Genomic DNA, 15,652 nt, shown 5'->3' on the forward strand with positions numbered 1-15,652 from the left:
TCTAGGGAAGGATGCAATAACTTGCTCTTGCTTGACATCTTCAGGCAAGCTCTAGAGTCATAGCCTTGAGTATCTCCTTAAGGGAAAACTCCAGCTTGGAACTCGTGTGTTTTTATTTTCATTGAATCTTTGTTTTCATGACTATTTTAATATTAAAATAATTCTAGGTTGAGCTTATAACATTTTTATATTTTCCCCCACAAAATGGCTGACACTGGACTGGACATACTAATGTAATCTTGCTTTAGTGTTTAATGCTTTCTTGTCTTCCTCCCAGAATCCATTTCAAGTCCCTTTATCAGTCATGATAGACATAAGGAATTGATGATGTTTTCCTAGTCCATTAAGAAAGCATCTTACACACCTTCTATAGCAGGAGAGCTTGCATTTTAATCCTGAATGACCATAATATACATTTCTCACAGAGACTGTTACATGTTATTCAGAGCAACTTTACAGCTCTATCCAAAGAAAGCTAAATTCCATACTTTTTTAAGGATTATCATAGTATATTTCTTTGCTACGAATGCTGACAGCCCCATCCCCCACACTCATCCTAAGGTGTCAAAACTAGCACTGCAATTCAAGAGCTATTAAAACGGATTTATTCTGTTACTCACCAGTGTCTGCAACAGTGGGAAGATTTTTTTTATCCTGAACATTGGAAAATATGCTTGCAGTTTTTGCTCAAAAGTATATCTATTGGTTCTTGAATTTATGTTAGGATATTTTTAATGAGGCACAAATGCCTTCATACAGTAGCCTTTTCCACTTCTGTTGCATTGATAACCATTGATATATATCACAATATATTAATCACAATCCTTGAGCATGACATCAGTAGTGCTGTGTGCAAGTATTGTCATAGATCTTTTAGTTACAGAAAATTCCAATTAAAAGTTTTTTTACTGAAACTTGAGCTTATGCAAGACAAAATCCCATCATCAAATGAAAAATAAAATCCTTTCATCATATTACCATGAAAAATACTCTGATGTGCAATGATGGCTGTATATACTATTTTATATGATACTAAACTGACTTAAATGAAGTATCAAAGATTTCTGTAACATTGAGAAAAAAGTAAAAAAAAAAAATTTTACCTGTAAATTAACACATTTAGATGTTTTCATGCCCCCAACAGTACAGAACTGCCCAAATCAGTACTCTTATGCTGAGAGAGAGAAAGGTAGCAAACCTGTCAGGTAGGTGTACTGATACTATTTCACATCCTTTTTGCAATAAACAGTGGAAAACAGTTTTATAGCTCTTTCTCTCTTTTTTTTTATAGTAGACGCTGACATCAGCAAGACTAATTGCCTATGATTGTCAGCAGTACCTGACAGTGCAAACTACGGACTTCTCTGTATCTGTGCTGTGTTGTGCAGGAGGAGACATATCTCTCTGCAAAGTATGTGAGATGTTGGGTGTGTTTTCCCTTATTTGATTAGAAGGCAAGGAAATGGAAGTGTTAAGGTGCAAGCAGGTTTCTGGTACCTACACGATTGCGTGAACCATGTTGTAGGGAAAAAACCTAAGGTGGAGTTGTCCTTTAAAACTAAAGTTGTAGCTACATCTCTTGAAGGTGTACAAGTAGCACCATAAATGCATTTCATACAATGCCTAGCTATTTAGGAAATGGAACTAAGGTGAGAGAAAAAAGTTTGATTCAAGCATGTCAATCAGAAGTTGAAGTCACCCATAATAGCCAAAATGTACATAATCATATGGATTTAATAGTTTATGGCTTTAAAGTGTAGCAGAGATATACACTTTCTTTCCACAAGTCTACAGAACCTACTGCCTGCCTTTGGGTAGGGCAGTAACTTAGTTGATTTGTCAGATTCCACAGAAATTACTTCAGGGTCTGAGGAAGGATTTTTATTTTAAAATGTATGGATGTTAGGCATCATCTAGAACCTATTGTTTTTGGAGTAGGAGGTTGGGATTCTGGATATAATAAAGCAGAAGCAAAAGTATTTTGTAAACGTTCTAAGACCAGGTTGGCTGAATTCTTGGGAATTCCCATATACAACAGTTCATTGTATATTTTTTGCATGCAAGAGACCTGCTTTCCTTCCCACTGGAAGTGATGCATCATTTTTAATACAGCATCTTCAAAAGAAAATTCCTCTAAAGGAAATTCTGCGTGCATAGTATGATCCTTTTCAGCCTCAAAACCAACTGGGGAGTGAATCTGAGAAGAGTAAGTCAAAATAATCTACTTCAGATTCAGAATCTTCTTTTCAAAAGTTGATTCTCTCTCTCTTTTGGGGAGAGGAAGTACAAGGAATAGTAGAAAAGAACCGAGGCTTTAATTAATGACATGATTGCCTTGGAAATCCCCTGAGAAAAAAATCATAACACCCTTCCTGAGGGTCTCCAGTATCAGGAAGAGTAGTAGTAAGATGCTTAATTGCCTGCTTCTTTTTCTTATATATGTGGCTTGAACATAACTGGGAGGATCTAACCCCTGGCATGCTTAAATAAGGGTACCAAACTAACATTTGAGGAGTACCCTCTGATACCTCAGAAATAATAAGCCAGGGTTCCCCCTTTGAAGCCGAAGCATGTGTCTGATCAATCAGGCAGCCTCTGCTAAGAAGTTGCACTTTATTGCCATCCAACAGGGTCACAATGGGTGCAGTGAATAATACTGGGCGGACTGAGGCCTCAAGTGCCATAGCAGATTACCACATATATCCAGAGGTCTGACCAGACAACAGAAGCTCTGATTGTCAGCTTTTTGAACTTCCCTCTTGACTGTTGAGGGATGTCTGACTGAAGATTCAGTAAGCCATCCTACCCACATGAGCTTCTTACAATGCTGATTCTAAAAAAAAAAAAAACAAATTAAGTAACAAATTAAGTGACTTCTCAAGGTTTTAGGCACATAATGACTGGCAGATGGGAGCACCCCTTTATAATTATGATTTTTTTCCCAATAAACATCTTTGTTAAATTATCATCTATGACATAGGCAACTTTGCATTTATGTAAACGAGAAACAAAAATTGACACCACTTTAGTTGCAAACATTATACATCAGATACCATTAAAACAACTGTAGTTGCAAACATTATACATCACTTATAATATATACAGTCATTGACAGTTAAGCATTATATGGCTCATTCAAATCCTGCCTCTTAAACCTCATTCCTTCTCTGCATATATTGTTCCCACAATTCCCATTTTTTCCTTTATAATTGTGATTGAGACATAAACAGAATATTTAGTGCTACTATCTCCATAAGGAATTTCTCATAGTCACATTTATCCCACTTGGGCGATATGAAAAATCCAAAACTTGTTCAAAAAATAAGTGAGAGAGTAAGATGTCTCCAAAAGGGATACTTAACTGCCCAGTGTAGTGGAATCTGGCAGAGGGTGTAGAGCTCACAGACTGAAATGAAAGAGAAGGTACTGTTTCAGACCAGCGGCAAGAAATGTCTAAGGATTTTTGTACTTGTACATGCCTTACGTACAGCTTTGCATTCTTGTGCTTGGGACATATGTTGGATGTACAGTGTGAGAAGAAAATACCTAAACTTTCATATATTGGCTAAATGTATGGTATTGTTCAGCAGGATAATTTCCATATGCAATGAATGCTGCAACAGATATCAATGAAAGACATCCACAGTAATGAATGCTGATCTGGCATTGATCTGGGACTGGGCACACCAAGACTGACACTGAAAGAGCTGGCATCAACATCAGCAGTGGTGCCCCAAGCCTGAGTTACCAGTCCCGAAGGCATCACTGATACTGACAGTGATGGTATCAGGCTCATCAACATCAAGAGAATTGTGAGGAACATGGATGCTGGTACATAACGTGATGACACAAGTTTCCAGCACTGAAACTGGCATCAATACCGACATCATATGGTATAATACCATCAGGTTGGCATGAAGCAGCATGGTGGTTGAAGAGCTATAAAGATAAGGCAAAACCAGACAGCACTTATTAGAATCACAGGCTCTATCATGCATCTTAGCTTGGACAATCTTTCTTTCTGTTTAGCTCAGGTCTGTGTGGCTGTCAGTTTGGAACTTTTGTTCCTACTGGGATGGTAAAACTTCAGCATTTGAAGATTTACATAGTTGTGTGTATTAATAGGTTTTGGGGGGTACTGGCTGTGTGTATATTTTTGTTTGAGGGTGTTTAATAAAACAAAAAGTTCTGCAAGATGTGACAGAGGCTCAAATGTAGATGACCAGAAACAATAGTATAAAAGATTAACCTGATGAACAGTGCATATATATAACACAAAAGCTGCAACTAAACATTTTTAAAAAAAGCTGTTATACATAAAAGGAGGGAATAATAATCCCTCAAGAAAATGATTCTATAATATCTTTAAACTTTAATGGTCTCACAGATAAATACAAAAAAGAAAGAGTAGTGAACTACATTAATAACGTAGAGTGCAAATAGCTATGTTACAGGAGACACACTTGGAAAGAACTCAATGTGTGAATTTTATAAAGAATGGTTTTCAGGATGGTTGTTCAGTGGAATACCTGGGGCAAAGGAAGAGAGGAGTACTTATATTTACTGCAAGCGAAACTAAAATAGTAAAAGAAGAGGACAAAAATACAATAATAGTATATTTGCAGTACTAAGGGGCTACTGGCAAGGGAGGAGAAGGATTACACTGGCATGTACTTATATTCCACCAAAAGCTGCTATAATGGGGCTTAAGACAATTCTGGCAGAAATAATCAGCTTTCATCAAGAAATATTACTTCTAGGTGGGGACTGGAATTTGATTTGCAACAGTGAAGATGTGTTGGGGAGCTAGAAAGGAAAATATAAGAACGGAGGGTAGATTTTTAAAGAAATTTATGAAAATATTTGACATGGAAGATGTAAATTCAGTACTAGGAGTTCAGAGTGAATTTACATCTTATTCCTCAAAATACAAAAACTGGGCCAGGCTACATAAAGTACAGTTGTGTACCTACCATAAATGTAGATGTTCAAGTGTATTCACTGTTGCAGTCATTACACTTGGGTTATCCTGCTGGCAGGCGACCCGTAGTCAGCCTGAGTTCCAAAGTCTTGGTCTGGCGTCGGTTGCTGTCACCTCTTCCCTGACGTCAGTGCACCAGGGGTATAAAAGTTGCAACCAACACCATTTTCTTCAGTTTTTCTTGCCCCAGATGTCAGGTGCCCCCAGATATGAAGGCTGTAAAGATAAAAATATGCCAAACAACCATGCATATATCACTAAAAACATTTTCTTCTTCTAAAAGCAAATACACCACATAGGTTGTATAGAGTTGAGAAGTACAGAATAGTCCCAGCAAAGAGGATGGTGGGTGGGTAACCAGGACTGCAACAGTGAATACACTTGAACATCTACATTTACGGTAGGTACACAACTGTACTATGTTCATCGTGTTTCACTGTTGCAGTCATTACACTTGGGTAGAATCCCAAAGCTTAGGGTAGGGTGGCTGGGTCTAGATTGGATTTGGTGAGGCTAACAAGCCCTGCAGAACTGCAGTGGCAAAGCCTGCTCTGGATTTAGAGTAAAGAGGCAAGTGGTAGTGCTTGGTGGAAGTGTGCACTGAGCTCCAGGTTGCAGCTTCTAATATGTCTTTGGTTGGTACCCCTCTGAGGAAAGCTGCTGAAGTGGCTGCTGCTCTGGTAGAATGAGGCCTAATGCCTTTAGGCACTGATTTGCCATGTTGTGCATAACAGAAGCGGATGCAGTGTCCTATCCATTTGGAGATTGCCTGCTTTGTAATAGGTGTTCCTTGTGATCCTGCAGCATATGCTAAAAACAGTTGCTCAGTTTTTCTGAAAGCTTTTGTTTTGTCCAAGTAAAGTTGTAGCTGCCTGTGAATATCCAAAGAGTGCATAAGTCTTTCCCCTTTATCCTGGGGATTTGGGTAGAAAGTAGGCAAATGAATAGTTTGATTTAAGGCAACATTGGAGACCACTTTTGGCATGAATGTTGGGTTCATCCTTAGAGAAACCCTGTCCTGGTGAGAAATGAGGAAAGGTTCCACAGCCATCAATGCCTGTAACTCTGAAACTCTTCTTGCTGAAGTTATTGCTAGGAGCAGAGCAGTTTTCCATGACAAGAAGTTTAGATCAGCTGTGCTGGCTGGTTCAAAAGGAGGCAGTGTTAGTTTTTCTAAAACAAAATTGAGGTCCCAAGTAGGTACTGGTGCTCTCCTAGGGGGTCTTATATTCTTTGCCCCTCTGAGGTACTGTCGTAGTAGAGGATGTGAAAAAATAGGAGGATCCATATTGTAATGAGCTGAAATGGCAGAGGCATGGATTTTAATAGAAGAAAAAGATAGGCCTTTGTCCAACATCTCAGTCAGATATTGTAAAATCTGAGGCATGTTAGGGACCAGTGGGTCAAGCCCTTGTGCCTGGTTCCAAGCACAGAATCTCTTCCATTTTTCCACATAAAATTTCCTAGTGGTGGGTCTCCTTGCTTCCAAAATTACATCCATAACAGCTTTAGAGAGAGGTGCAGTCTGAGTGGCTACATTATCTGCCATGCTGCCAGGTTTAAGGTTCTGAGTTGACTGTGCAGAATCTGATTGTTTTGCTGTGTCAAAAGATGAGGGATTTGAGGTAGTGGCCAAGGCAGGCCTTGGGACAAAATCTTTAGGATTGGGTATCAGTGCTGGCGTGGCCAGTCTGGTGCAATCAGGATCATTTTTGGCCTCTCTTGTCTGACTTTTAGAAGCACCTTGGTGAGAAGAGGCATCAGAGGGAAGGCATAGACTGTCAGATTTTTCCAGTTGAAAAGATAGAGCATCCACTTTCCATGCTTGAGAGTGATAAGTCCTTGTGCAAAATTTCTGTAATTGGCAATTGTGAGGGGAGCCAAATAGATCTATGTCTGGGTGTCCCCATTCCCTTGTTATCATGTTGAACACTTGTGGATTTAGCTTCCATTCGTGAGGATCCATGAGATTTCTGCTTCATTCGTCTGCTAGAGTATTTTTTGTTCCTGACAGGAATTGTGCTTGCAGATGTACCTGGTAAGTCAGTGCTGTGTTCCACAAAGTCATGGCTTGTCTGCACAGGGGGTAGGAATGTGTGCCCCCTTGCTTATGTACCACATAACTGTGGTATTGTCCGTCTTTATTAATAATTGTCCTGGATGTATTAGGTCCTTGAAGGCTGTCTGGGCATTCTGTACAGCTAGCATCTCTTTCTGATTGATGTGAAGATGCATTTGTTCCTTGGGCCACGTGTCCTGAATACATTTTCCTGCCATATGTGCTCCCTAGGCATAATCCGATGCATCCATTGTTATTGTCTGCCTGGCTGTAGGTAAGGTGAAAGGCTGTCCCTTGTTGTGGTGTCAGGCCTGTGACCACCATCAAAACTCCTGTTGTAGGCAGGGAATCAAGGTTATGATTGTCTCTAGGCTGTGACAATGCTGAGTCCAAACACTTTTTAGATACCATTGTAGTTTCCTCATATGCAGTTTGGCATATGGAATTAGTAGAATGCAAGATGCCATGAAACCCAGGGCCTGCAGAATTTTTCTTGCAGGGAGCTGGGTTTTTGTTGCCATCATTTGAAAGTAATGATTCAGTTGCCTTTGTTTGTCTGGTGTGAGATAAGCCATCTGGGTAGTTGTATTCAAGCTTGCACCCAGGAATATTATCTCTTGAGAGGGCACTAGTTTTGATTTCTTTTCATTTACTGTGCACCCTAGGCAAATTAGTAATCATTTTACAAACTTCAGGTGCTTTAGAAGAGTGTCCTTGCTCTCTGCTTGAATAAGGCAGTCATCCAAGTAGGGATATATTTGAATTCCTTTTTGCCTGCAAAATGCAATTACTGGTGCCAGGCATTTTGTGAAGACCCTGGGCACAGTAGATAAGCCAAAGGGCAGTGCAGAGAATTGATAATGCATTGAGCCTGCTATAAATCTGAGGTATCTTCTACATGATTGTCTGATTGGGATGTGCAGGTATGCCTCCTTGAGATCCAAAGTAACTAGCCAAGCCTCTTTGCCCAACATGGGCAAGAGTTGTTGTAGTGTTAACATTTTGAATTTTGAAACATCCAGGAAAGTATTTAGGATTGACAGGTCCAGTATTGGTCTCCATGCTTTGTCCTTTCTGGGTACTAGGAAAAGTCGTGAGTAAAATCCTTGGCCCTGTTCTTCTTGTGGAACATTTTGAATAGCTCTCATATCCATAAGAGCTGTAATCTGTTTGTGTGCCTCTGCCCATTGGTTTTGAGGCAGGTTTGGCATACCTTTTGGTTTTGGAAGCATGTGGAAGTGGAATCTGTACCCTTGAGAAACTATATTCAACACCCATTGGTCTTTGGTGATCATGTGCCAATTTTTTGAGAAAAGTGCTAGCTTTCCCCCTAGGGGTGCTGTCAACTGGTAAGTGCTTGGCATTTGCACAGGGAAGTCATTGTGACTGTTTCCTATAAGGTTGTGATTTGTCTTCTCCTCCTTTGGGGGTTGAAGAACCCCATTGTTTAGCTCTGTAGGAGCTTTGGGGCTGAGATCTGCCTCTTGGGCGTTTGTATCTGCCTCTTGGTGGCCTGTCTGACTCTGGAAAGGACCAATTTTTTGAAGGCCAGTTCCTGCTAAATCTAGGCGGCTGAATCTGTAAGAAATCTTTCACAGTTTGCATTGACTTTGCTTTATCCTCCATTTTCTTTCAAACCTCTTCTGCCTTAACACCAAACAAAGTATCATGCTGTAGTGGAGCATCCAATAATTTAATTTTAACATGGTCAGGTAAACTTTGTTCTTTCAACCAAGCATGTCTTCAAATAACAGCCTGTAACTGCGGCTCTACAAGAAGCATCTAATGAATCAAAACCACATTGCAGAGTATGCTTTCCCACTTGTTCAACTGCATGCAATAAATCCTGCATTTCTTTACAATCAGGACCTTCTGTATTTGTAACTATTTTCTGCTTTAACAATGACATGAGATACTGCTGATATTTAAGCATGTGAAACTGACAGTTTAAAACTCTTACAGCTAAAGTAGCAGAAGTGTAAACCTTTTTCCCCATCTGTCCAGAGCTCTGGAATCCCTATCTGAGGGGACAGGAGTTTTGGCAGTGGAAGCTTTAACCCCTTTTGGACCCTGAGAAATAGTTTCTCGGTCCGCAGCCGGGTTTTTGTAAAGAAATTTATGAGAGTCAGGGACCCTGTAGTACCTGTCTGGCTTTACTGGTGCAGGGGATAAAGAATCTGGAGACAGACTGGATTCAGAAAAAAACATCATCAACAATATCAAGCACAGGGGGGATAGCCAAGGGCCTGTGCTGAGGCAATAGAAGGAAATCTCTGAGACTTTTCTTGGATTCTGAGTAATCCTGGCTCTCCCAATGGAAATGCTCCCTCATGGTGTGCAGGGTTTTCCCGAAAGAGTAATCCTCAGGCAATGAGGCTGAAAGAATGGACTCTTCAACATCAGAGTCCTCATAGGCAGGGAGAGAATAGCCCTGGTCAGAGGAAGAATCAGAAGAAATGGAAACCTGATCCAAGGAATCATAATCAGTGTCTTGCCTAGGCCTTTTGTCAGGAGGAGGATGGGAGCCCCTGATTAGAGTAATAAGGTCTTCGGCCATTTTAAGCATCTGTTTCTTAGGCATGGATGACTGTTCTGGAGAATGCTGCACTTGTTTCTTTGTCTTTAAGGGTGTTTTTGACTTTACCTTTGCTGCTGTAGTAGCCATAATTGTAAGCTGTGAAGGTCTGAAAACACCCTCAGAAGCCGGTGCCTGCTCAGCGGCTCCAGACCCATCTGAGGGTATATTTTCCGTAGGCCTCAGTGTCTCCACATGGCTGTCAGTTGCGGCCTGTGGCTCTGAGGTAGCGGGTGTCAGGGGCTGCGAAAGTGCCTCACTGAGAACCGGCGACTGTACTAGAAGAGGCTTCGTTGTCTGTTTTGGACCTCGGATGCCTGTCTTTTTCTTTGCATTTTTTATACATTCCGGTCGTCGGTTGTTCCGACGGCATTATGTAATTAAATCGTCCAAAATAATGTAAAGCAAAATCAAACCGACGTTTAATAGTGCGTTTATTAAATCTAGCACAAAACCAACAACTAGTGATGTCGTGGTCAGGGCCTAGGCAAGGAATGCAGTAAGAGTGGAAGTCCTTATGAGGTATTTGCTTCCCACAAGAAATACAATTATTAACTTTTACTGACATTGGTCTGGAGCAAGAAAAAGTTTCCCCAACGGGATACTTAGCTTTATTGAAGACTTCGGTTCTGAAATTCAATTTTGAAAATCTCAGGAGTCAGCCGACCATCACTTGCGAACTGCTTATGCTTCAGGCACCGTGCGGCAAGAAAGACTGAAGAAAATGGCATTGGTTGCAACCTTTATACCCCTGGCACACTGACGTCAGGGAAGAGGCGACAGCAACAGACGCCAGACCAAGACTTTGGAACTCGGGCCGACTAAGGGTCACCTGCCAGCAGGATAACCCAAGTGTAATGACTGCAACAGTGAAACACGATGAACATATTTCACAGGAACATGTGTATTTAATTGATGGTCTTGATACACATCCAATAACTATTTCAGATCATGTGCCAATAATAACTAAAACAAAAACACAGGGCAATGAAATGAAAATTACACTGGCTCTTTCCCACCTATCTGTTGAAAAGAGAGGAATTTAAGGAATGGGTAGTGGAAATTATTCAGGAGCTATTAGAGAAGACAGAAACTTCTGAAAATATAGCTAGGGAGTGGGATACAATTAAAGTGGAATTTAAAAATAGGGTGGAAAAAAAAGAAAGGGAGATATGGTTAAGTAACAAGAATTATTTAGAGTGACTGACAAATGTTAAAGTATTGCAAAATAAGGGTATCTCACAGAACAAGAAGAGGAGCAACTACAGAATGCTAAACAGAAGATAAGGGATTACCTCAATAATATGCATGAGTTTAGAAATATTGCTGTTAAGCTATTGTTTTTTTTTTTACTCAACAGATTTTTATTTTTTTTTATGTTTATGAGTAAATTATGATACAGTCACTATTAATTACAGATCAAGTTAACAGAAGCAGTTAATAATCATAACAATATGTACAATATTTACAAATGGTCCAATGAAAGGAAACAGAGAGAGAAAAAAAAAAACACATATGACATTTATAATTATATATTCCTTTAAGTTCACATTATTCCATGCCCCCTTTAAATTCATGAAGAGAAAGTTGTGTCTTTTTGTAGTGTGTCTATGAGTATCAAGACTCATACGTCTGGGAAAAATTCTTTCTTCAACTTTTATTTCTTTTAGTGCAGATTCCCTTAAAAGAGAAATGAAGTCTTCATAACTTGGAGAGATTGTGGATTTCCATCTTCTTGTTATACATTTTCTGGCCACAGCCAGAATAGTCCATAAAAGAAGTTGATCTCTTTTATTAACAGTTATTAAGGCATCAACATTCAAAAAAATTAATGATTTTGTTAAAACAAATGTATCATTATAAATGGCTTGAAGAAATTTATTAATGTCATCCCAGAACTTTTTAATACAATCGTAAAATATATGTAACCAATCTGCTTCACAATTTAGAGTACATCATCAACATGTAGCTTTCTGATTAGGATTAAATTTAGCAATTTTGTTTGGGGTATAAAAAGCTCTATGCAAAAATTTCCATGTGAAGATTTTCCATATCTGGAAGTTAGAGGTTAATTTAACTGATTGCAGAAGATCATTTTTACTTTCAGGAGATAGGCTCGTAGTCAGATCTTTTGTTATAGTATTCCACGTGTTTTGAGTTATTTTGGTTTTATACACTATTAATATTTTATATATTTTAGATATAGAAATTAACTTGTTATGCTTGTCATAAATTATTTCTTGTATATAATTTATGAGTTTTGGCTTAGAATTAAAACTTGAATTATTAATAACCTCCCACAAACCTTTTGCATGATGCAATACTTTTTGGAGATTTTCTCTATCTTTATCAAGTATTTTAAATTCATCTATAACTTGTTGGATGTTTAATGTGCTAGAATTGTTTAAGCATTGGAACCAACAAATAAAATTATTAGTTTCCCATTTAATACATTTTTTTTCTTGAATTTTTTCTTTAAAATTCTTTGTTGTATTAAAAGGTATCAAAAGTTCAAACTATAGTTTTATATCAGAATTTGTTTTTAAGAAATTTCTAAATAGATTATATATGTTATTTAAGTATAATAAATTGGTAGGTTTTGCTGTATTGTTTTATAGATTGCTACTTAATAAGTGCCAAAATATGTTGTTATGATTCTTCAAGTCTATATTTTTTAATGTTTTAGTTTCATTTAAGAAAAAAGTTGTATGTAGAGTTTTCCACCTAGACGAGTAGTTTGGGTTTATCCATTGTAGTACAAGTTTAAAGATGGAAGCTTTAATGTATGTCTCTATATCTGGAAATTTAATTCCTCCCAAGTCCCAGGGTCCAATATGGTGTGTGAAAGCAATTCTATTTTTTTTTTGGATACCATAGAAAGCCCATCAAGAGTTTCTGAATTTTTTTTATAAGTTTTTTGTTTGGTAAGATAGGAATTGCTAATGCTATATAGTTTATTTGGGGTAATAATATCATTTTTATTATCTGTAATCTATCTTCACATTTTAACATTAATTTATTCCAGGTATCAATTTGTTTTTGAATTAAGTTTTGAATTTTATTATAATTTAAAGTTATAGTAGTATTTATGTTGTCAGCTATAAGAATTCCTAGGTATTCGAGTGATGAAACTCTTTCTCCAATAATTTGATACTCACTCAGATGATAAACATCATCTCTATTCAAGAGTATATGTTTTGATTTTGCTTTGTTGAAATAAAGACCTGAAGTGGAGGAAAACTCTCTTATTTTTTTCTCTAATGCTTGTATGGTCTCTTCTTTTGGTTTTAAAGTCAACAAGATGTCATCAGCAAATAACATGATTTTGGAATTATATTGATTATAAAATTAATTCCTTCTATTTTTAGTTCACTTATTGTAGAAGCAAATAGTTCTATCACTAAGGCAAATAGTATGGGAGACAGCCTTGCTTAGAGCCTTTAGTTATTTTAAAAGCCTCCGAAGTAAATGGACCTAACTTTACATAAGCTAGATTATCTTTATATATGTTCTTTATTAAATTTATAAAGTTTGATGGAAAATCAAAAAATACCAGAATTTTAAATAAGTAATCCCAATTTACTGAATCAAATGCTTTCTCTATATCAAGTGTAATTATAAGGGCTTCTAAGTTATCTCTATTCAAAGCATCAATAATAGTTAATATTCTCTGAATGTTATCATACGTGTGTCTACCAAATATAAAGCCTGTTTGCTCTTCATTTATAACGTGAGTCAAGGATTTTTTAATTCTATTCACTAAGATAGACATAAAAATTTTATAATCATTGTTAAGCAGAAAGATTGGTCAATATGAGCTACACTGGGATAAATCTTTTTATCTTTTTTTATAGGAGTAACTAGTGAGTATTTCCAGGATGGTGGGATTATATTTTGTGTTTGAATTTCATTTAGCATATTATGGAACAAAGAAATTGCTGCATTTGGGAGAATTTTATATAATTCCATTATGATTCCATCCATTCCTGGTGATGTGTTATTCTTACTCACTTTGATTATATCTCTTATTTCCTTTATGGAGATATGTTTATCCAGGTCTATTTTTAGTTGTGCAGGTAATGTATTTAATAAAGGACAGTTAAATTCCAGCTCTAAAGAAGTAGTATTGCTAGCCTTATTTCCATAATGATGAGCATAATAGTACTTAAAAGCTTCAAGAATATCATTTACTTCAGATACCTTCTTTTTCCCTTTCCCTTCGTGTATTATATTTATGATATTATTTTCAGAATTCTGCCTCTTAATTCTCATAGCTAAGTTATGGAGGTGTTTTGGGGATGTTGATATTGAGGCAAATTTTAGTTTTTCCAAAGCTAGATTTGTCTTATGGGTAAGAATTTCATTATATTTCTTGTTTAAATCTTTAACTTCTTCTCCTTTTTTTTCTGATCTTCTGATACATCATAATAGCTTATATTTATAGGTTCATAGGTTCATACTAGGCTATCTGCCCTAGGGCATTTATAAGCCTAGCCAGAGTATGTTTGGCTTTCGCCACCCATTTTAAATTAATTTTGCTATGCCCTTTTTCAAGGTTAGTATACTGTGCCTCTGTCTAACAGTGACACAGAAGTGATATAAACCTACGATCTCCCATCCACTCATCAAGATTCCTCTTGAAAAGAGTCAATGAGGGACTCTGCCTAACCTGGACTGGGATTTTATTCCAGAGTGAAGGGAGCCTCTGGGTTATGAATCTGTCCCTCCAGCATGTCCTATTTATTTCAGTGCTGAGGTTCAAGTCTCTCGAGCGTGTAGCTCGATGGGATTTGGATTTTTTGATTAATTCTATTATTCATTTTTGAATATTATGTAGTTCAGATTCCCATTCTTTTGTTTTAGTTTTAAACCATGTAACAATTTTGCCATATAAAAAGACCTTTAATGTGTCCCATGTTATTGTATTGTTTGTATCTTTAATCAGGTTTGTTTCTAGAAAATATTTAATTTCTGTATCTAGCCAAGGTTTAAATTCCTTTAATTTAAAAATGTAGGCTGGTATTCTTGTTACTAGATTTAATCTTTTAAAATCCATTTGTACTGTAATGATTAAGGTGTTATGATCTGAAAAAGGACATGGAATAATAGAAAATTTTACTATTCTGTTGTTTAAGTCTGAAGATATAAGTATTTTATCTATTTTTGTTTGAGTATTAAAGTGATAATCACTGTGTGAATAGTTTAGTGAGTTAGATTCTTTAAACTTAAATGCATCTATCAAATTTAAGTTTTCTATCCATCTCTTGAAATATTTACCTACGGGTGAAAGACGTAAATTTCTTTTATTAGTTGTTTCAGAGCTATCCAGAATACAATTAAAATCTCCCCCCAATATTATCATACCTTTATATACCTTGTTAATCAATTCTATGTGTTTTTTAACAGTAGATAGTCCAACTCCAGGAATCCAATAAATATTTATTAAAGTCCAAATTCTATTTTGATATTTTATTATTACAATTGATAATAACCCTTCTTTATCTTCATGTTTGTAAATGATCTGTGGAACAATAGTACTTCTTTACCACAAGATTATAACTCCTCTTGTTTTTTTTTTTATACTGGGAATGAGAGAGGATTAGATAGTCATTGGGTTTCCATATGAAATCTTCCTCTAATTTTAGATGGGATTCTTGTATAAATATAATTTGTACTTTTTGTAATTTCAGATATTTTAGAAAGTTTGACCTTTTTATAGGGTTATTTAAATCATTAATGTTTATAGATAACAAAGTTGTGTCAGTCATTTTTATAAATATTTATCATGTGCTTTCAGGCTGATTGTTTTATTAGACGTTTGCTTTGTCTTAGGACCTATGGTATTTAGTATATTAGTTATATCCTCTTTTCTTTTAGAAGTTATTACAAAACAAGTATAACTATTTCTATATGTGTTTAAAAAAAATCTTCCATTTGGACCACTGAGAAACAAAAATTGAAAACATTGTATTGACATATTTTAAACAAACAAATAGTGTTTCAACCACACCAAGTCTCAAACATGAAGTGTCTAACA

The sequence above is a fragment of the Protopterus annectens genome, chromosome 9.part0 (genome assembly GCF_019279795.1).
Source record: "Protopterus annectens isolate FY-2018-M chromosome 9.part0, PAN1.0, whole genome shotgun sequence".
Lineage (NCBI taxonomy): Eukaryota > Metazoa > Chordata > Ceratodontiformes > Protopteridae > Protopterus > Protopterus annectens.